This window comes from Dendropsophus ebraccatus, chromosome 1, assembly GCF_027789765.1.
Source record: "Dendropsophus ebraccatus isolate aDenEbr1 chromosome 1, aDenEbr1.pat, whole genome shotgun sequence".
Classification (NCBI taxonomy): Eukaryota; Metazoa; Chordata; class Amphibia; order Anura; family Hylidae; genus Dendropsophus; species Dendropsophus ebraccatus.
Genome location: NC_091454.1, coordinates 58,791,513 through 58,812,921, shown reverse-complemented (window position 1 = coordinate 58,812,921; position 21,409 = coordinate 58,791,513). Strand labels below are relative to the sequence as shown.

At 45.5% G+C, this 21,409-nt stretch overlaps 1 protein-coding gene across 3 annotated transcripts in view; it reads left to right on the top strand.

The window, feature by feature from the left end:
• Nucleotides 1–747: 747 nt before the first annotated feature.
• CCNI2 (cyclin I family member 2) overlaps nt 748–21,409 on the top strand; it is a 40,169-nt gene continuing 19,507 nt past the window's right edge. For 2 of the 3 annotated variants that reach the window (XM_069971594.1, XM_069971576.1), the window contains exon 1: nt 20,117–20,437. The gene's annotated coding sequence lies outside the window, so the exon portion shown is untranslated. Of the gene's footprint in view, nt 855–20,116; nt 20,438–21,409 lie in introns of those variants that run through there. The other variant, XM_069971584.1, reaches the window with a different exon arrangement.

The window sequence follows — 21,409 nt, the reverse complement described above, 5'->3', positions numbered from 1 at the left end:
CAGCCTTAGCCACCTGCCTCGGGCACTGCACCAGACACACAAGTGGGCACTACAGAGGCTGAGGGCAGAGAGGGAAAACACTATCTCCCACCTGCTCTCTTTATACAGGCAGGGTGCTCTGGCCAGATGAGACCAACATTGAACTTTTTGGACACCAAGGAAAACGCTATTTCTGGTGCAAAACCAACATATGTCATCACCTCATTACAAGAACACCATCATCATCATGCTGTGGGAGGTGTTTTAGCAGCTGGGACTGGGAAACTGGTCTGAGTCAAAGGGAGGATAGGTGATGCTAAATACGCAGATGCGGAATACTTTCGGAAGCCACTGTATTTTGGGATTTTGTCTCAGTTTCGATCTCTAACACTCAGACTATGACCGATCCTTTGTATTTTTCTTTTGACAGTGCCCATTAAAATGTCATGGTTTTAGCTTTTAAAATGTGAGTCCTAAAAGCAAATAGGTTATGACATGTGATGTAATAAAAATAGACATGTCGGATTCTATGGGATGATTGTGCTGTTTACACTGTAGACATATTCCCATGATGACAGTATACATATGGAGGAATGTCAGTTTTCAGGTGTGTTCCTTAGTCATATGCTCGGCAGAGAATGATTAGTAGGTGTGGACAATACTAATAACTAATAGAGAATTTCATCATAGTAATGTCTGTCATATTCACTGCCACATCCTTGCTCTGTGTTGTTACAATGGGACATCTTGGGTGACCAGTTTTGCCTTCACTCTGATGTACAGTAGTCTACAGTCAAGATGCTTGGGAACAACTTTGTAAAGGATCTAATAACTATTTTTTATGCTGAAGCAAAGCTGCTTTACTGAGCAGACAGGTAAGATTCAGGTTATACTTATTTATCTGCACTGATGTGTTTGACGCTATGTACTATGTAGAGGACCTCAAGTGGGACTATCCTGTTCCTGCACACCATTTTATTGGTATTATTTTGGTCCTTTGTAATAACTGTATATTTTTGTGGAATTTGTATTACATATGTAATTTATTTTATGAATAATTTCCTTTTGTCGACATTGCTCAATTTGCTCACAGGGCAGTGGCTTAATATGCTGTTTGAATATACACAGCTGGAGAGCCAAGGTTCCCTACCCCTCTAATCTGTTCTCATAGGTATGGGGGTGCTAAGACCTAAAGTAGTGTACCTGTTGTTTGTTGGTCTCCATAGATTTACATTATGAGCCTGACTTTTTTCCTAACACAGAGCGGGAGTGAACTGTCCTGCATTGCAGTCCTCTCTGGCTCATTCTCCCTATACACTTAGACCCGGACCGATAAAAACTTTTGTTATGTCTCTATGACATTTCAAAAGTTTTTACAAACAATAAGGCTACAATCCCACACAGTATTTTTGCTTAGTATTTTACTCAGTGTTTTACAACCAAAATCAGGAGTGGATTGAAAACACAGAAAGGCTGTGATCACACAGTGTTGAAATTAAGTGGACGGCCGCCATTTAATGGCAAATAATGTCTGTTATTTCAAAACAACAGCGGTTGTTTTAACTAGAGATGAGCGAACCGAGTGCGGGTTCGAGTCAATCTGAACCCGAACGATCGGCATTTGATTAGCGGTGGCTGCTGAGCTTGGATAAAGCTCTAAGGTTGTCTGGAAAACATGGTTACAGCCAATGACTATATCCATGTTTTCCACATAGCCTTAGGGCTTTATCCAAGTTCAGTAGCCCCCGCTAATCAAACGCCGAAAGTTCGGGTTCGGATCGACTCGAGCATGCTCGAGGTTCACTCATCTCTAGTTTTAACCCTTTAATGACCCAGCGCAAAATGGTGTGAATGCATTTTTGTTTTTTCCTCCTCGCCTTCTAAGAGCTATTGCATTTTTATTTCTCCATGTATAGGGCCATGTAAAGGCTTGTTTTATACAGGAACTAAGGGGTTATTAAGCATGCGTTGTACGTGCACCAGAGCTGGCCGCAGCGGCCCCATTCTGCTCCACGTTGATTGGATTAGAGGAGCACGTCAGGAGCGGGCTGTGGTGACTGGAGCGGGCTGCGCAATCACTGCAGCCTGTCATGAAGGGTGAGGGCCCGACTGCTGCTAAACTGTTGACATTTGCATCCTGAGTCCCCACAATACAGCATAATTTATTAAGGGTAAACTGTTATTCTTTGATGTCCCTTTAGGTGGTGCTGCAGGAAAGTATTTAAAAACTGTTTGTTGAGGAGCTTTAGTGTCCTGAGCTGGGGCGGATTAACTTTACCATAGGCCCCGGGCTGTACACTAAGCCTGGGCCCCCCTACCCTACTGTAACTATGGCAGCACTAGCGTGGTTTTTATAGTACAGGATAGATAATATCATAATGCCCTAATTTGAGCAAAATCACAGTAAAAAAAGCAGCAATTTTTGCAAATCATGGCAGAACTGTAGCCAGGAGACAATACGCCACTGAAAGTACAAGTGTGTTTGGGTGGCCTTGGGCCCCCCAAGAGCTCAGGGGCCCGGGCTACCGCCAAAAGCGGACCTATTGTAATCCGCTACTGGTCCTGAGCATGTTCAGTAGCTGTATACAGTGGTACCTCAGTTTAAGAGTAACTTGGATTAAGAGCGTTTTGCAACAAGAGCTCAGTTTTTCAAAATTGTAACTTGGTTTATGAGCATTGCTTTGGTTTAAGAGCTCCCTGTACTGGGTGGGAGGAAGAGTGGGGGAGGGGCATGGTCTGCATAGCGGGGTCTACAGCACTGTACTCTGACCCAGGATTGATCTCCCTCACCTTCCAAATCATAGCAGATCCTCTTCAGGCCGTATTAGAGGACAGGATTGTGGAGGTAATCTCCACAGATAGCTATGTGCCGACATCTGTCCTGCTTATTAAATTGTAACTTGGTTTATGAGCATTGCTTTGGTTTAAGAGCTCCCTGTACTGGGTGGGAGGAAGAGTGGGGGAGGGGCATGGTCTGCATAGCGGGGTCTACAGCACTGTACTCTGACCCAGGATTGATCTCCCTCACCTTCCAAATCATAGCAGATCCTCTTCAGGCCGTATTAGAGGACAGGATTGTGGAGGTAATCTCCACAGACAGCTATGTGCCGACATCTGTCCTGCTTATTCCTTCATACACCCTGCAGTCAGGGCCGCTTCTGCCATGAGGCGGAATGAGTATTCCGCCTCAGGCGGCACATTCTGGGGTCCCTTTAGGGGCGGCAACTTCTGCCCTGTCATCTGACTCCCGCCGCCCGCTCAGGTGTCCCCCTTTCCGCATCCCTAGAAGCTGCAGCTCTGCAGCTTCTAGGGATGCACTGCCGCCAGACTCGGGGCCCTCGGTGACAGGAGAAGACGCCCCCACTCATACTATAATCCTCTCCCCTGTACGGCATCCGCTGGGTGACAGGCCCCTCCCCCAGGCCAGGTCACAATGCTGTACAACAGAGAGCGTGTATGGCGCTGTGACCTGGCCTGGGGGAGGGGCCTGTGTGGCGTCTTCTCCTGTCACCGAGGGAAAGGAGAAGCGGTGGATCCCGGTCCGGATGGTGAGGAGGGGAGCAGGTGGGGGCCCTCAGGTTTTGCCGGGACTGTCCTGATTCTGACGAGACAGCCCCGGCAAAACCATGTCCCGGGAAGCTCCGCCCCCTGCCGCGGGAAGCCCCGCCCCCTGTCGAGCGCGAGTGATGTCACCCATGCAGAGCGGGAGAGGAGTCCCTGGAAGACTAGAGGGTCCATACTGGTGAGGTGAGTATGGCTTTTTTTGTTTTAAATACAGATGAAGGGGCTAGTGGTATGATGATCAAGGCACAGGAGGAGGATGAAGGGAGAAGTAGTATGATGATGAAAGGGCAGAAGGATGAGAGGGGTTATACTATGATGATGAAAGGGCAGAAGGATGAGAGGGGTAGTAGTATGATGATGGAGGGACAGGAGGATGAGAGGGGTTGTACTATGAGGATGGAGGAGGAAGGAGGATGAGAGGGGTAGTAGTATGATGATGGAAGGGCAGGAGGATGAGAGGGGTTATACTATGATGATGAAAGGGTAGAAGGATGAGAGGGGTAGTAGTATGATGATGGAGGGACAGGAGGATGAGAGGGGTTGTACTATGAGGATGGAGGAGGAAGGAGGATGAGAGGGGTTGTAGTTTGATGATGGAAGGACAGGAGGATGAGAGGGGTTATACTATGATGATGGAAGGACAGGAGGATGAGGGGGGTTATACTATGATGATGGAAGGGCAGGAGGATGAGAGGGGTAGTACTATGATGATGAAAGGGCAGAAGGATGAGAGGGGTAGTAGTATGATGATGGAGGGACAGGAGGATGAGAGGGGTTGTACTATGAGGATGGAGGAGGAAGGAGGATAAGAGGGGTTGTAGTTTGATGATGGAAGGACAGGAGGATGAGAGGGGTTATACTATGATGATGGAAGGGCAGGAGGATGAGGGGGGTTATACTATGATGATGGAAGGGCAGGAGGATGAGGGGGGTTATACTATGATGATGGAAGGGCAGGAGGATGAGAGGCGTAGTACTATGATGATCGAAGGGCAGGAGGATGATAAAGTGGGTCGTATTATGATGATGGAGGGTCTGGAGGATAAAGGTGGGGGTAGTAGTATGATGATAGGGCAGGAGGATGAAGGGGGGAGGAGGATAAAGGGGGAAGTAGTATGATGGTGGAGGGGGAAGGAGGATGAAGGGGGGAGTAGTATGATGATATGGGTAAGGTGGTCTCTGAGGCTAACAGTATTATTGAGTGTCTGAAGCTGGCAGTATTAGGCCGTCTGAGGCCTATACTATTTGGGGGTCTCTAACACTTGGCTCCCCATATGTCACCACCATTAAGACTGGCACTTATACATGCTCCTCTGCAGCCGCCGCTCTCCGCTCAAAGAAGTATCATGTTACTTCTTCGAGCGGAGAGCGGCGGCTGCGGAGGAGCGCACGCTCTCCCATAGATGGGCTATGGGACAGTGAGACAGGCGGGATCCTGCGGCGGAGAGTTCCACCGCGGAATTCCACCTGTTTTACTCAGTGTGAACATACCCTTAGGGTACTATTAGACCAACAGATTATCTGACAGATTTTTGTGAGCCAAAGCCAGGAGTGGATTTGAAAAGACGAGGAATCTCAGTCTTTCCTTTATGACCTGTTCTCTGTTTATAGTCCATTCCTGGCTTTGGCTCAAAAAAATCTGTCAGATAATCTTTTGGTGTAATAGTACCCTTAGTGTATGCACTTCTGTTATATAGTTCTGTATGCACTGTTGGTATGTAGTTATATATGCAATGTTCACTGCTGGTATATAGTTGTGTTTGCGGGGGAAGGGGCGCAGTTTCAATTTTCGCCTCAGGCAGCATAGAACCTAGAATCGGCCCTGCCTGCAGTCTCTGCCAGAACTTGTGTTTCCCACCCTCTCCATTCCTGCTATAATGGGCCTGAACTCACACTCAGCTATACACACTGCTGCTATTATGTGCCTGAATTCACACTCAGCTATACACACTGCTGGTATAATGTTCCTGCTAGGGATGGTCCGAACCGAGTTCAGTTCAGGTTCGTACGAACCCGAACCCTCGGTAATGATTCCTGCTGTCTGCCCGCTCCGTGGAGAGGGTGGATACAGCGGGAGGACCGCCTGGAAAACTGGGATACAGCCACAGCCATAGGCTGTATCCCAGTTTTCCAGGCGTTACTCCCGCTGTATCCGCCCGCTCCACAGAGCGGGCAGACAGCGGGAATCTGCTGCCGAGCGTTCGGGTTCATACGAACCCAAACCTCGGCAGGTTCGGACCATCCCTAGTTCCTGCACTTACACTCAGCCATTCACACTGCTGTACAAAAATATTTCTGTCACTGTCCTCCTGCACAGCTCTGTGATTGTCACTTCCTGGTTGGTTCATGCTGAACACACACCCCTTCCCCATTGCTGTCATGTGACTACACAGACCTCTGACAGCAGCCCTGTTTCTCTATTCTAACCTGTTTTACTATGCTACTGCATTATGGGGATCTGCAATTCCATCCTGTATCTACAAACTGCTGCTGTTTTTTTCAGGTTAACGCACATAGTATACATTATACACCACATGCTGATTGCTATACTGTACAGTAACATATAATATCACATATTCAGCTGTTTCAAAATGTTTGTTTCATCTGTTTTAAATTGTATTTGCAATTAAAAATAATTATTTTTGTAGTGTGGAACCAGTTGTCTGAATTTCAGTGATTTCTTATGGGAAAATTTGCTTTGGTCTAAGAGTGGATTTGAATTCGGTCCCGGAATAAATTTTGCTCGTAATTCAAGGCACCACTGTATTTACAAAACTTACAACAAAACTAATACAGGAGTACAGTATGACCCCAAAGACGTATATAGATAACATATTGAGGCTCCTAACAACTGTAATTTGGAAAAAAAGTTAGGGGTATATTTATCGTTCTTTTCGTGCCATTATTCTGGCATATTTTGTGTATTTGGGCAGGGGGTAAAACTTCATGCATCATTTATAAAGCAGTTTGATATATTTTTAAAGTGATTCTGTACCCACAATCTGACCCCCCCCCCCCCCCCCCCAAAAAAAAAAAAAAAAAAAAAAGAGCTTGTACCTTCAGATAGCTGCTTTTAATCCAAGATCTGTCCTGGGTTCCATTCGGCAGGTGATGCAGTTATTGTCCTGAAAAACAACTTTTAAACTTGCAGCCCTGTGTCGAAATGGTGTGGACTAGAGTGTCTGTGCAGGCTGTGTAGGCTGGCACAACCTCTTTGTCCCTCCTCCCCGTCCTCTTAATCTTTAGGAATGCTCCAGGCAGATTTTCTACTATTCATCACCTGTGTCAGCATGGCACATGGGCTGGATCATTAAGGCACTTGTGCAATGTCCAGACAGGAGAAAATGTTCTAGGGGCATTCCTAATGATGAAGAGGGTGGGGAGGAGGGACGGAGGGGTGGTGTAAAGTTAGGGCACAGATACTCCAAGCCACGGCCGTTGGGCACAGGGCTGCAAGTTTAAAAGTTGTTTTTTAGGACAATAACTGCATCACCTGCCGAACAGACCCCAGGACAGATCTTGAATTAAAAGCAGCTATCCAAAGGTACAAGTGGTTTGGGGGGGGGGGGGGGGGACAGATTGTGGGTACAGAGTTGCTGGCCGTGGTTTATGCTAGCCGTGCCATTTTTGAAATTTTTAACACAGAGGGGGCATGGCTTAAGTTAGCTACTTTTTGTCAGATATATCATGTACAATTTTGCACACACCAAAAAATTTTAATCAGACCGTGGTGTAGTTTTTTTTTGCAATTTTTAGGCCAAAAAACTGCTCAAATTTTTTTCCACCGGCTCACAAAAAATGGGCAGATTTATTAAGCCCTGTGTACCTAGTGATAAATTTTGAGCAAGGTCTGTGAGTTTTTGTGCAGTACATAAAAAATGTGCAAGCCCAATAAAAATTCACAAGTGATAAATAGGCCCCTTTTGATTTTTGGGGTAAAAAAGTTGATTTTGTGAGGACAAGATATAGTTGTAAACTCTTTCATCCAGTTTTCAGCAGCAGTCACCTGACCATGAAACTTTGTTCTTCAATGTCAGACCAATGAAATTGGCTGAACTTTACCTGTACCTCACAGAAATTCTTTCTTTTTATCAGTGTAGCCCACACCTACCTCTCTCCTCCTCTATGCTCAAATTCCCATAGTTTAGGATTCATCTCGCATACACAGCGCTATTGATTTAAAGTACTTGGTAGCAGCGCTTGATCACAGCAGGGGACTGCAGGACTTAGCCCTGCAGTTCCTTGACATTAATGTTGGTGGCAACAAAGGGTCTGTTTTACCCCTGTGTCACTGCTGCCACTCAACGGAAGTCAATATATAAAGAAAAACATAGTACAAAGTAATGTAACTTGATAAAAGCAATGTATTAACAAAAAAACTTTATTCTGCAGAGTACTCCTTTAACCCCTAGACAACCCCGGGCGTACCTGTACGTCCTGGGCTGCCTAGGGGTGTTCAAAACCGCCGCGGTCCCTGGAGTCGCATGTAGCCCGGGACAGCGGCTATTAGCAGGCACGGTCCGAACGCCGTGCCCGGTAATTACGTAATCAGATGCAGCTGTGAAAGTTGACAGCTGCATCTGATTACTAAATGCAGCCTTATCTCTGGTGTCTAAAGGGGGATCGCCCCCCCCCCCCACGAAACGATCGCAAAGTGTCCGGTACCTGCCGGGGTCTGCGCCGTAATGGCGGTGATCCCGACTCGGCACTCGTTTTTTTCCGGCTGCAGCAGCCGAAAGCAATCGAGTGCCGATCTAATTGATTTATGCAGTATAACTATACTTCATAGATCTCAATGAGAAATCAGTGTACTTCTACTATAAGTCCCCCGGGGGGGGGGGGGGGGGAGCCTCTAGTATAAGTGTAAAAAAAGTGTTTTTATTAATAAAAAGCCCCCTCCCCTAAAAAAGTTAGAATCACCCCCCTTTTCCCATGTTATAAATAAAAATAAATAAATAAACATGTCTGGTATTGCCACGTCACATTCCTGGTCTCGCACGGTAAATGGCGTAAGCGCAGAAAAATCCCAAAGTGCAAAATTGCGCATTTTTGGTTGCATCAAATCCAGAAAAATTGTAATTAAAAGCGATCAAAAAGTCGCATATGCGCAATCAAGGTACCAATAGAAAGAACACATCATGGCGCAAAAAATGACACCTGACACAGCCCCATAGACCAAAGGATGAAAGCGCTATAAGCCTGGAAATGGAGCGGTTTTAAGTGACGTATATTTGTTAACAATGGTTTGAATTTTTTAAAAGCCATCAAATTAAATAAAAGTTATACATGTTATATATCGTTGTAATCGTAACGACTTGAGGAACATATATAACAAGACAGTTTTACCCCAGGGCAAACGGCCTAAAAACAAAAACCCTACAAATAAAAAAATGCACTTTTTTTTTTCAATTTCACCACACATTTAATTTTTTCCTGCTTTTGCAGTGTACTTTATAAACAAATTCAGCCTGTCATTGCAAAGTACAATTAGTGACGCAAAAAATAAGGGCTCATGTGGGTCTCTAGGTGAAAAAATGCAAGCACTATGGCCTTTTAAGCACAAGGAGGAAAAAATAAAAATGCAAAAATTGAAAATGGCACGGTCTTCTAAGGGTTAATGCAAGACAAGTTATATGCCACCCAAGGGCAGGACAGCATGCATAACGCTAGTGATAATGATACCGTAATAAGTCTAAAAACTCTAAATGCAACAACACCCAACCGATGAATGATTCTCACATATCATTAGCGTGCTAGCTATAGGCTGTTTAGCTATTTTTGTAGCACAGGGTGTTACCCTTATTAGGAATGTAAACGTTCTGTTAATAACTGATTATGACTTTATTAGTCACTATTTTTATTTACAATTTTATATTCTCTTCTCATAGGGGTAGTCTATTAAATTAAATATCTGACTTTTATGTGTCTTATTGATACATTGTCAGATTTCGCTTATAAATCAGTCTAAGGCTACATGTCTTTTATGCAAAATAACAATTGTTTTTTAATTAACGTCCGTCAAAAACGTTCATTATTTACGAATAATATAATTGGCGTTATTTTAAAACATCAGTTGTTATATTATAACGTCCATTACTTGTCATAAAATGAGGGTCATCCACTAAATTACAACATTGTGTGAACAGATACTTTCTGTTTTTTTTATCCACTCCTGGTTTTGGTTGCAATATGAGGACCAAAATACTGAGCAAAAATACTGTGTGTGAATCCAGCCTAAGAAAGAGAGGCAGGCGGGATTCCAAGCAGAGTCCGCGGCACAGGTTTTGCTTGGAATTTCTGCCTGTTTTGTGAACTGTGAGCAGTCTCTAATTAAGCGAATGACTGATTTGATAGCTAGGGAGAGATGCAAGCGGCAGTGTGCTCCCCAGGCTGTATCTTCGGATCGCAGTGAGTGTCAGAAGTAAGACACAATGCAATCAGTAACTTTTGACATTTCTGAGGACATTTGGAAAACAGGCCGAATGTAGTTGTTGATAGTTTGGTCCATTAACCCCTTAAGGACCGGGCCTAAAATGGCCTTAAGGACCGAAGCAAATTTTATGAATATGACCTGTGTCACTTTATTCATTAATAACTTCGGGATGCTTTTACCTATCCGGCTGATTCTGAGATTGTTTTCTTGTGACATATTGTACTTCACATTTCTTGTAAATTGGAGTCGATACTTATAACCAATCTTTATGAAAAAACCCCAAATAACGTGAAAAATTGTAAAAAAAATGCATTTTTCCAACTTTAAAACTTTTCTGCTTATACAGAAAATGGTTATGCCACATAGATTATATATTAAATAGCATTAGCAACATGTCTACTTTATGTTGGCGGCATTTATTAAACTATATTTCATTTTTTTTAGACAATAGAAAGCGTAAAACATTAGCAGCAAATTTCCAAATTTTCTGTAAAATTTCAAAATCAGATATTTTTAGGGACCTGTTCAGGTTTAAAGTGTATTTGAGGGGACTGTATGTTAGAAAGTCCCACAAAGCACCCCATTTCAGAAACTGCACCCCCAAAACTCTGCAAAAGCACATCCAGAAAGTTTATTAACCCTTTAGGGGAGTCACAGAAAAAAAAGCTAAGTGTGTAAGAAATTAGAAAATTTTAATTTTCTGTGCAGAGATTTTATTGTATTCCAATATTTTTCATAATTATAAACTTATTACCAGAGAAATGCACCCCAATATTTATTGCCTTGTTTCTGCAGTTTATATAAATACCCCATATGTGGCCCTATTGCGCTATTTGACGCAACCACAAGCCTCAGATATAAAGGAGCGCCTAGTGCATTTCAATGGCTCCGTTATATTTGGTCATTTCTGACTGTACCACTTCAGGTTGGCAGAGGCTCTGGGGTGCCAAAACCTAAAAAACACCCCTAAAGGGACACCATTCAGAAAACTACACCCCTCAAGGAATGTAACTAGGGGTGCGGTGAGCATCTGGACCCCACAGGTGCTTCACAGATTTTCCCAACAATATGGCGTGAAAAAAGACAAAAGTATTTTTTACACTAAAACGTTGTTCTAGACTTCAATTTTTCATTTTCACAAGGGATAAAAGGAAAAAAAAAGACACAAAACATGTAGCGCAGTTTCTTTCGAGTACAGAAATACCCCACATGTGGACATGAAGTGCCAAGCGGGCGCAGGACCAGCCTCCAAAGGGAAGGAGCGCCAATTGGCTTTTGGAAGCTGGATTTCACTGGAATGGATTTCAAGGGCCACGTCGCATTTACAGAGCCCTTGTGCTGCCAAAACACTGGAAACCCCCCACAAGTGATCCCATTCTGGAAACTACACCCCTCAAGGAATCTAACAAGGGGTGCAGTAAGCATATGGACCCCACTGGTGACGGGCACAAATGTGGAACAATGTGACGTGAAAGTGAAAATTTTCATTTTTTCACTTTCACGGCACAAATGTGCCCGTCATCAAGGGGTCCATATCGTCATTGCACCCCTTGTTAGATTCCTTAAAGGGTGTAGTTTCCAGAATGGGGTCACTTGTGGTGGGTTTCCACTGTCTTGGCAGCACGAGGGCTCTGTAAATGCGACATTCTAGCCAAATCCAACCTCCAAAATCCAATTGGCGCTCCTTCCCTTCGGAGGCTTGCCCTGCACCCACATGGCGCTTTAAGTCCACATGTGGGGTATTTACGGACTCGGGGGAAATTGCTCTAAACATTTTGTGTGTTTTTTTCTCTTTTAACCCCTTTTGAAAATGATAAATTCAAGGCTAGACCAACATTATAGTGTAAAAAATGTAATATTTCATTTTCACGCCACATTGTTCCACATTTGTGCCCGTCACCAGTGGGGTCCATATTCTCACTACACCCCTTGTTACATTCCCTGAGGGGTGTAGTTTCCATAGTGGGGTCACTTGTGGGGGGTTTCAACAGTCTTGGCAACACAGGGGCCTTTTAAATGCAACATGGCCCCTCGAAATCCATTCCAGCCAAATCCAGCCTCGAAAAACCAAATGGCGCTCCTTCCCTTTGGAGGCTTACCCTGCACCCGCATGGCGCTTTATGTCCACATGTGGGGTATTTCCGTACTCAGGGGAAATTGCTCTACAAATTTTGTGTTTTTTTTATTTTTTAGCCCCTTGTGAAAATGAAAAAATCAAGACAAGATCAATGATTTAGAGTAAAAATTTAAAACAAATTACACTAAATGTTGGTCTAGCCTTGATTTTTTTCCATTTCCACAAGGGGTTAAAAAAGAAAATAAATGCAAAGCGTGTAGGGTAATTTCCCCTGAGTACGAAAATATCCCACATGTGGTCATAATGTGCCATATGGGCACTGGGCAAGCCACCAAAGGGACAGAGCGCCATTTAGAGGCTGGAATGCAGGATGGAGGCCATGTCGCAATTACAAAGCTCCTGTTCCGCCAAGACAGTAGACCCCATTCTGGAAACTACACCCCATAAGGAATCTAACAAGGGGTGCAGTGAGCATATGGACCCCACTGGTAACAGGCACATATGTAGAACATGTGCCGTGAAAATAAAAAATACAATTTTTTTCATTTTCACGTCCAAAATGTGGCCGTCACCAGGGGGCCATATACCCGCTGCCCCCCTTGTTAGATTCTTTATGGGGTGTAGTTTCCAGAATGGGGTCACTTGTGGGGGGTTTCTACTGTCCTGGCCGCACAGAGGCTTTGTAATTGCATCATGGCATCCTCTAATGGGAATGGCGGCCATACCTATTTAGCTGGGGAAAAGGGACAATTATTAATTTATTTGGGGGTATTAGGCCAATTATTAGTTTATAAGGTTGAAAATGACAGGTGTCCATCAAATTCAACCTGTGTTGATCCAGAGGAAGGCAATAAACCCTCGTAAGACAGACGACAGTAGCCTCATCACTGGGAAAAAATTTCTTCCTGACTCCATAATGGCGATCAGATTAATCACCGGATCAACGTGACCCCTGAAATAGGAAATAAGGGACAGAATTTAGATAATGTAGAACTCTGATGACGTGTGGTGCGCCTTGAAGCGATCCAGTATTTAGAGGCCGGGGTGATCAGGACAGGTGTCACACTGGAAAATGGTGTCCTTCCTGATCCCCCTGTTACGCCACACTCTGCACTTCTTCTAGGGTCTCCCGTTCTCCAGTGTGCGGGACGTCATTTGGAAAATGTTGTCCTGGTGCGATACAGGGTCCTTCATATCCAGAAGCGCTGGGTCCGCTCCATGGCTGCTAAATATTAGGGCTCTATTACTGCTTCTGATATGTTCGGATCGTGCCGCAAGCTACAGTCCTCGGGCAGCGAGGGAACAGAAGAGGGGGGTGCTGGTATAAAAGTTATCCCTGTACAGGTGGTAACCTTTATCCAGCAGTGGGAAGATCAGTTCCCCAACTAACTCCGAGGATGGGGGGGGCATCTGGGGGCTGGATTCGGGTGTCCCTTCCTTCATACACTCTAAGGGTACATGCACACTGCGGAATGGCGAAGGATAACCCTTTGTGCATTCCGCAGCTGGCACCCGTCGGCGGACTGATGGAGGCGCGCGACTCCATTCTATGCACGAGCGGATTCCGCTCTCCGTCAAACGTGTTCATTCTTTGGACGGACGATGGAATCCGCCCATGCATAGGATAGAGTCTATGACACGGGCGGAGACGCGCGCCCGCATCAGTCCGCCGGTGGGTGCCAGCTGCGGAATGCACAAAGGGTTATCCTTTGCCATTCCGCAGTGTGCACGTACCCTAAATCTGTAAGTGTACCCTGAGGTACTCTCACAGAATTTGTAGAATTTCACACCATACCGTGATCTCTTATTGGGACGGTACTGGCGGAAAAGACGTGTCTGGGGTGGGAGCGTACGCTACGCTACCCCCAGACACGTCACTGGATGATGAGGATGATGAGGATGAATGGATGAAAGAAGGATCCCCCCATTCATCCTCACTGGCTGTTTCGGTGTCGGAGGCAATAATAACAACGTATGCGTCCGACACCGAAAACACCCTGGGGGCCATCTTTATACGGGGACTAGTATATGGGGTATGTAAATGTGTAGTGGTGTAGTGTAAAACTTTATTCCGTGTAGTGTAATGGTGTTTTTTTACATGTTTTTTTAACATTAAGTATAAAAAAAAAACTTCGCCAAGAAAGGAGTTGCCGATAAATGCCGCACTTATAAGCAGACTGTGGCTGTAGGATATAGGAAAAAAACACCCTACGCCAAAAAGGAGGAGTTGCTGATCAGCGGCGCACTTACGTGCGATGCTGATCAGCACTCAGCGGCGATAGGGTGCAGAAAATTTAAAAAAAAAAAATTGGAAAAAAAACAAACCCTTTCATTTAACCCTATAGCTACTGATATGTGTATTATATACACTTATCAGCCGCTAGGGGGCAGTAGTACGCAAATTCCGGAAAAAGACGAAGTTTGACGACGCTGGAGCCGATGATTGCCGATGGGGGGCCGCCGGAAAAAGACGAAGACACCGACGAAGAAGAGGACGCTATCGGAACACGGAAGACGCGATCGGGACGCTGGAACCGGTGAGTATGGGTCAATACCTGCTCTGGACATCTCAACTACCTAGCTGAGGTGTCCACAGCAGGTATTTAACCCTTTCATGGGGTACTTATTTTTTTGGACGACCGTAATTTTGTGCCCAGATAACAACAATTTTTTCAAAACAATGGGTGTCTAAAAAAAACTAATTTTTGTGGAATAATTGCATTTTTCACCCATTTTTGGCATAAGTTCTATTTATAAATCAGTAATCAACAGGCGAATATTTTTTAGATGCGACTTTTTTTTAATCTGCCTGTTTTAAGTGTTCACCCAAAAGTTCGCATTATCATTTGCGACTTTTTAAAAGTCGCATAAACAGGCGCAGGCTTATGTCTAGTCAGTACCAGGGGAAAAAAACTGTAATCTTTGTAATTAGATACATGGCAGTGCTACATTTTAATGAATCAGTCACAAGCTATTGGAACAAAATACACACCAATCTCCATCAGAATAGTTGCACATATTAGACTCCTTAGTAAATGTCCCCCATTGTGTGGTCATGGCCAAACTTAGACTAACTCTACACATGGCAGAACTTTTACAGCATATTCCTGGCATTAGAAAAGACCTTAAACATGTCACAGAGACATTTCAAAAGTTTCAATGTGATGCCTTGCGCACCTCCGCTCTTCACCCAAAGAATTGACATGTTTGCTCAGTGTGAACTGGCCTTTAGAGTCTATGGAAAGAACTAGTTGGATGTTCTGCTGGCACGAGGTGAAAAGCACTGTCGCATACTCCCCAATGAGATTCCATATTTGCAGCAGGATTGTCATCCCACTGCGACAGTGGCGTAGCTACCATGAAGGCAGGAAAGGCAACAGCCCGGCATACTTAACCCTCCCCAGCAATCCCGCTTCTGGACTCCGTCCTAGGGCGGAGAAATCACAGGCCGAAGTTGCGCATGCGCGTTGTGAAAATCAATAGAGATGAGTACGATGTCCATAGAAAATGACTGAAGCAGTCATTTTCTATGGACGTCGGACTCATCTCTAATGATCTGCATAACGCACGCGCTCAGCTTTGGGCCGTGATTTCTCTGCCCAGGGACCGGGTCCAGAAGCGGGACTTATAGGGAGGGTAAGTATGCCGGGCTCTACGAGGGGGGTCGGCTGGGTTCTGCCACCTTAGCTGGGCTGACAGGTCCTCTTTAAACAATGCAACAGTGTACTGAGAAAATCTTCAGTGCAATACAAAATAGTATAAGGCATTAGGCCAGGTTCAGACTATGTAACTGTGCGGCTGTATTTGCGGCTGTAATTGTGCGGCGGTATTTTTGGTGGTTCATGCGTACGCTGGAAAGTATAGGATATACGGCTGCACAGTGCACACTATGTATGAATCTACGGCCCGATCGTAAACGGACCCGTAAAAAATGAACAAGACCATTGTTTGCGGCTGGACATGCGGCCGAGGATTGACAGGCGGTCCGTAAGGAGTACTTCAAAAATAGCCGGCAATGATGCCGAATGCCGATGCCTCTAATAGTTAATATATTAAATTAATAAAACACATTGTCTTTGTAATAAAGTCCCTTTCGTTGGTCAATAATTTAATTCTAACGAATTCATCATTGTGCAATTAAATATACTGTTAAAATAAATAGATATATAAATAAATGTATATTTATATATATATTTATTTTTTGACAGTATATTTAATTGCACAATGATGGATTCGTTAGAATTAAATTATTGACCAACGAAACTGAATTTATTTCAACGAAATTGTGTTTTATTAATTAAATATTAATTAGTACAGGAAGCTCCATAAGCCGTTAATTCATATGCCGGCAATAGAGCTTTCTGTACTAATCATCACTTTACTTTAATGAAAACATCAAATGTTTCTTCTAATTATGTTATCATAATAGCATTATTAGAAGAAACATTTAGAATTATATGTGCGCTCAGCTGATTGGCTGATCGGCTCAGCGCACATATAATGAGCCGGTCCGCAGCACAGTGACTTCATTGTGCTGCGGACCAGCGAAGAGGACACATCGGGGTGAGTATAGAGCTCTCCCCACCCCCTCCCCAGCACTGCACCCCTCCCAGCAAGGAAGGGGGGGTCAGTTAACCCCTTCCTTGCTGGGATGGGTGCAGTCTGACATCAGTCTGGCCCCCAAGGGGTTAAGAGGGATGCAATACATCCTCCCTTAACCCCTTGGGGGCCAGACTGTAAGCAGCGATCTGTAAAGATGCTGCATACTGTAAGGAGCAGAACACCGCTCACAATGATGGGTGTTGTGCTCCTGTTTGTGTGTTTTTTGTGTGTTTCTCCCTTTTTGTTTTTCAGATATCGGTATCCTGTGGATTACGTCGGATTCCGTGGACTACGTCGATGACCAGCGTTTTTTTTATGTTTTTTTTTAATAAAATGGTCAATGAGGGGTGTGGGGGTGTTTTTATTTGAATAAAAAAAATTTTTCACTTGTGTCTTGTCTTTATTTCTTTACTTTATAGACTTAGTAGTGGAAGCCGTCTAATAGACGGAATCCATTACTAAGTTGCCACCAGGGGTACTGGGAAGAGCCGGGTGCCAGTGGTCCCGGAGCATCAAAATTGGCGCTTCTGGACCGGGCGGCAGCAGGCTGGTAAGATTTAGGCTGGGGAGGGCCTAAACCAATGGCTCTTCCCACCCTGGTGTTACCAGGCTGCTGTCGCTTGGTTTTTAACCCGGCTGGTTATATAAATAGGGGGGGACCCTATGCGGTTTTTTTTTTATTATTTATTTGTTTAAAAAAAAAACGCATAGGGTCCCCCCTATTTTTATAACCAGCCGGGTTAAAAACCAAACGACAGCAGCCTGGTAACACCAGGGTTGGAAGAGCCATTGTTTTAGGCCCTCCCCAGCCTAAATCTTACCAGCCTGCTGCCGCCCGGTCCAGGAGCGCCAATTTTGACGCTCCGGGACCACTGGCACCCGGCTCTTCCCAGTACCGCTGGTGGCATTGGGTACTGGGGTAATAATAGGGGGTTAGTGTTAGCCATTTTATACCGGCTAACACTAGGCCCCAACTTAGTAATGGATTCCGTCTATTAGACGGCTTCCACTACTAAGTCTATAAAGTAAAGAAATAAAGACAAGACACAAGTGAAATTTTTTTTTTATTCAAATAAAAACACCCCCACACCCCTCATTGACCATTTTATTAAAAAAAAACATTAAAAAAACGCTGGTCATCGACGTAGTCCACGGAATCCGACGTAATCCACAGGATACCGATATCTGAAAAACAAAAAGGGAGAAACACACAAAAAACACACAAACAGGAGCACAACACCCATCATTGTGAGCGGTGTTGTGCTCCTTACAGTATGCAGCATCTTTACAGATCGCTGCTTACAGTCTGGCCCCCAAGGGGTTAAGGGAGGATGTATTGCATCCCCCTTAACCCCTTGGGGGCCAGACTGATGTCAGACTGCACCCATCCCAGCAAGGAAGGGGTTAACTGACCCCCCCTTCCTTGCTGGGAGGGGTGCAGTGCTGGGGAGGGGGTGGGGAGAGCTCTATACTCCCCCCGATGTGTCCTCTTCGCTGGTCCGCAGCACAATGAAGTCACTGTGCTGCGGACCGGCTCATTATATGTGCGCTGAGCCGATCAGCCAATCAGCTGAGCGCACATATAATTCTAAATGTTTCTTCTAATAATGCTATTGTCATAACATAATTAGAAGAAACATTTGATGTTTTAATTACAGTAAAGTGATGATTAGTACAGAATGCTCTATTGCCGGCAATATGAATTAACGGCTTATGGAGCTTCCTGTACTAATTAATATTTAATGAATAAAACACAATTTCGTTGAAATAAATTCAGTTTCGTTGGTCAATAATTTAATTCTAACGAATCCATCATTGTGCAATTAAATATACTGTCAAAAAATAAATATATATATAAATATACATTTATTTATATATCTATTTATTTTAACAGTATATTTAATTGCAAAATGATGGATTAGTTTAAATTTAATTATTGAACAACGAAAGGCACTTTATTACAACGAAAATGTGTTTTATTATTTTAATAGATTAACCATGAGAGACATCGGCATACTGCAGAGGATCGCAAACCCCGGTAATAGCGATTCATGTAAACTGTTTCCCTGCTTTCCCAGATGCATCCAGAGGTGTTTGCATCACTTTCTTAAGATTTAATTTGTTATTTTTAGTTGAACCAGATTTCCAAGTAAATGACGGTATGTTTTGAGCCGCATGTCTATTTTTTTCCCACGGCCGGAGTTTCATCCGCACATTTTCAGCCGCATAAAAAATACAGCCGCACAGTTACATAGTGTGAACCTAGCCTTAGGGTGTAATGAGTCCTAAGTCCTTCTCCTTATGGACAACACAGATGTATAGATGTGGATAAGTTATGTACTTGACTTGAAGTTAGGTTACAGTGAAGTTAAGCTTGGCTTGACTCGGAGTAAGGCTAGGGGGCTACCGAGGGGCCTTGCCTAAGTAGTATCAGAACTCTGTCGGGGTGACTGGCTTGTTAGAAATCTTGATAGAACATACTTGTACTCAAGGTTCAGGATAAGAAACTACCTCCTGCCAGAAAGATCATCGAGTGCAAGTTCTGGTACCATGAGCCCTGGGCTTGCACAACCAGGTATAGCTAGCCACTCCCCGAGATGATCATCAGAGTACTTCGGTTTCATCTGCACTTTACTCCACTGCAGACGAACCTCTTTCTTGGAAAGACCACCGCTAGAATAGAGCACCTGACAGGGGACCTGGCCTCCAGCTCAGGCCCTGGAGTAAACTTCTGCAGGAACAACACTCTTTTGGTAGGCTCTCTCTATACTGACTGACTTGGCTGATCTGCCCACCAGGAACCTACCAGGAGTTTTATAGGAGTGGACCACTTGTCTCTCATTGGTGGAAAAGCTTCTGGAAGAGACTGAACCAAAGTGTGTGACAGGTTGGTGGAACAGTAACACAAATGAGTGTAATATTAACCCTTTAAATCATTCAGCTGTGCAATAAGTAAAGAGTGAAACACCAAGTGGCAAAAGAGTAGAAAGCAACCTTCAGTCCAGAGCATAGATACACATCCTAGAATACCTGAGGACAGGTACATCTACTCTGGGACACTACTTCCATTGTAGCACAATATGACCCCTGCTGTATAGCAGTGTTTTCCAGACCTACTTCTCAAGGATCCCCAACAGCTCGTGCTCTGAGGACATATCCTACAGAGAACACTTGTGGTGATGCCTAATGCACTGGCTATCACTATCTCCCCTGAGATGAGGGAATCAGGATAACATGAGGTGTATGGGGGGTCCCTGAGGATTGGGTTTGGATAACACCGCTCTGTAGAGATTCTACTCTGGGTGCTACACCAGCAGTCTGGGTGGAGTCAGCTGAGGAATGCAGTGATGCAGCTCCACCTCTAGGGGCGCTTTCGGTGACGTTATGTGGATGCAGACGTAGTGAACCGGAGAGGGCGCTTCCTGCTGCGCCTGTTCACAACGCAGGCTCCGCCCACTGCACTGACGTCACCGGAGAGCTCCCGCCCAGGGAGTGGCTTGTGTCTTTCAAACAGCCCGTAGCCTACAGCGGAGTAAACAAAAAGCTCCCCGGGTCTGTGACGGTGCCCTTGGCCGCCTCTGATGAGCCTCCGCAGCCTGACCCCATACCCCGCCTGCCACCGGCCCCCTGGTATGTTTCCGGGCTGCGGGGCAGCAGCTGTGCCCTACATGGCCGCCCTACACCGGGGCACCGTATAATGGACTGAATTGGATGGGCAGAGGTGGGGGCACCATGGGCTACGTGATCTGAGTCATCCGCGCACAGCAGGTAGCCTTGGAGAGGTGAGTGGCTCATACCCCCCCACACAGAGGATGGTATGCCCCCCCATACACAGAGGGTCCTATACCCCCCCCTTACACAGAGGATGGTATGCCCCCCCATACACAGAGGGTCCTATACCCCCCCCCTTACACAGAGGATGGTATGCCCCCCCATACACAGAGGGTCCTATACCCCCCCCCCCTTACACAGAGGATGGTATGCCCCCCCATACACAGAGGGTCCTATACCCCCCCCTTACACAGAGGATGGTATGCCCCCCCATACACAGAGGGTCCTATACCCCCCCCCTTACACAGAGGATGGTATGCCCCCCCATACACAGAGGGTCCTATACCCCCCCCCTTACACAGAGGATGGTATGCCCCCCCCATACACAGAGGGTCCTATACCCCCCCCCCCTACACAGAGGATGGTATGCCCCCCCATACACAGAGGGTCCTATACCCCCCCCCCCTACACAGAGGATGGTATGCCCCCCCATACACAGAGGGTCCTATACCCCCCCCCCTTACACAGAGGATGGTATGCCCCCCATACACAGAGGGTCCTATACCCCCCCTTACACAGAGGATGGTATGCCCCCCCATACACAGAGGGTCCTATACCCCCCCCTTACACAGAGGATGGTATGCCCCCCCATACACAGAGGGTCCTATACCCCCCCCCCATACACAGAGGGTCCTATACCCCCCCTACACAGAGGGTCCTATACCCCCCCCTTACACAGAGGATCGTATGCCCTCCCATACACAGAGGGTCCTATACCCCCCCCCCCTCTTACATAGAGGGTCCTATACCCCCCCTTACACAGAGGGTCATGTCCCCCCCCCCATACAAAGAGGCTCATACACCCCCCCTTACACAGAGGATTGTATACACCCCCCCCCCACACACACAGAGGGTCCTATACCCCCCCCCCCCAATACACAGAGGCTCATACACACCCCCTTACACAGAGGATCGTATACCCC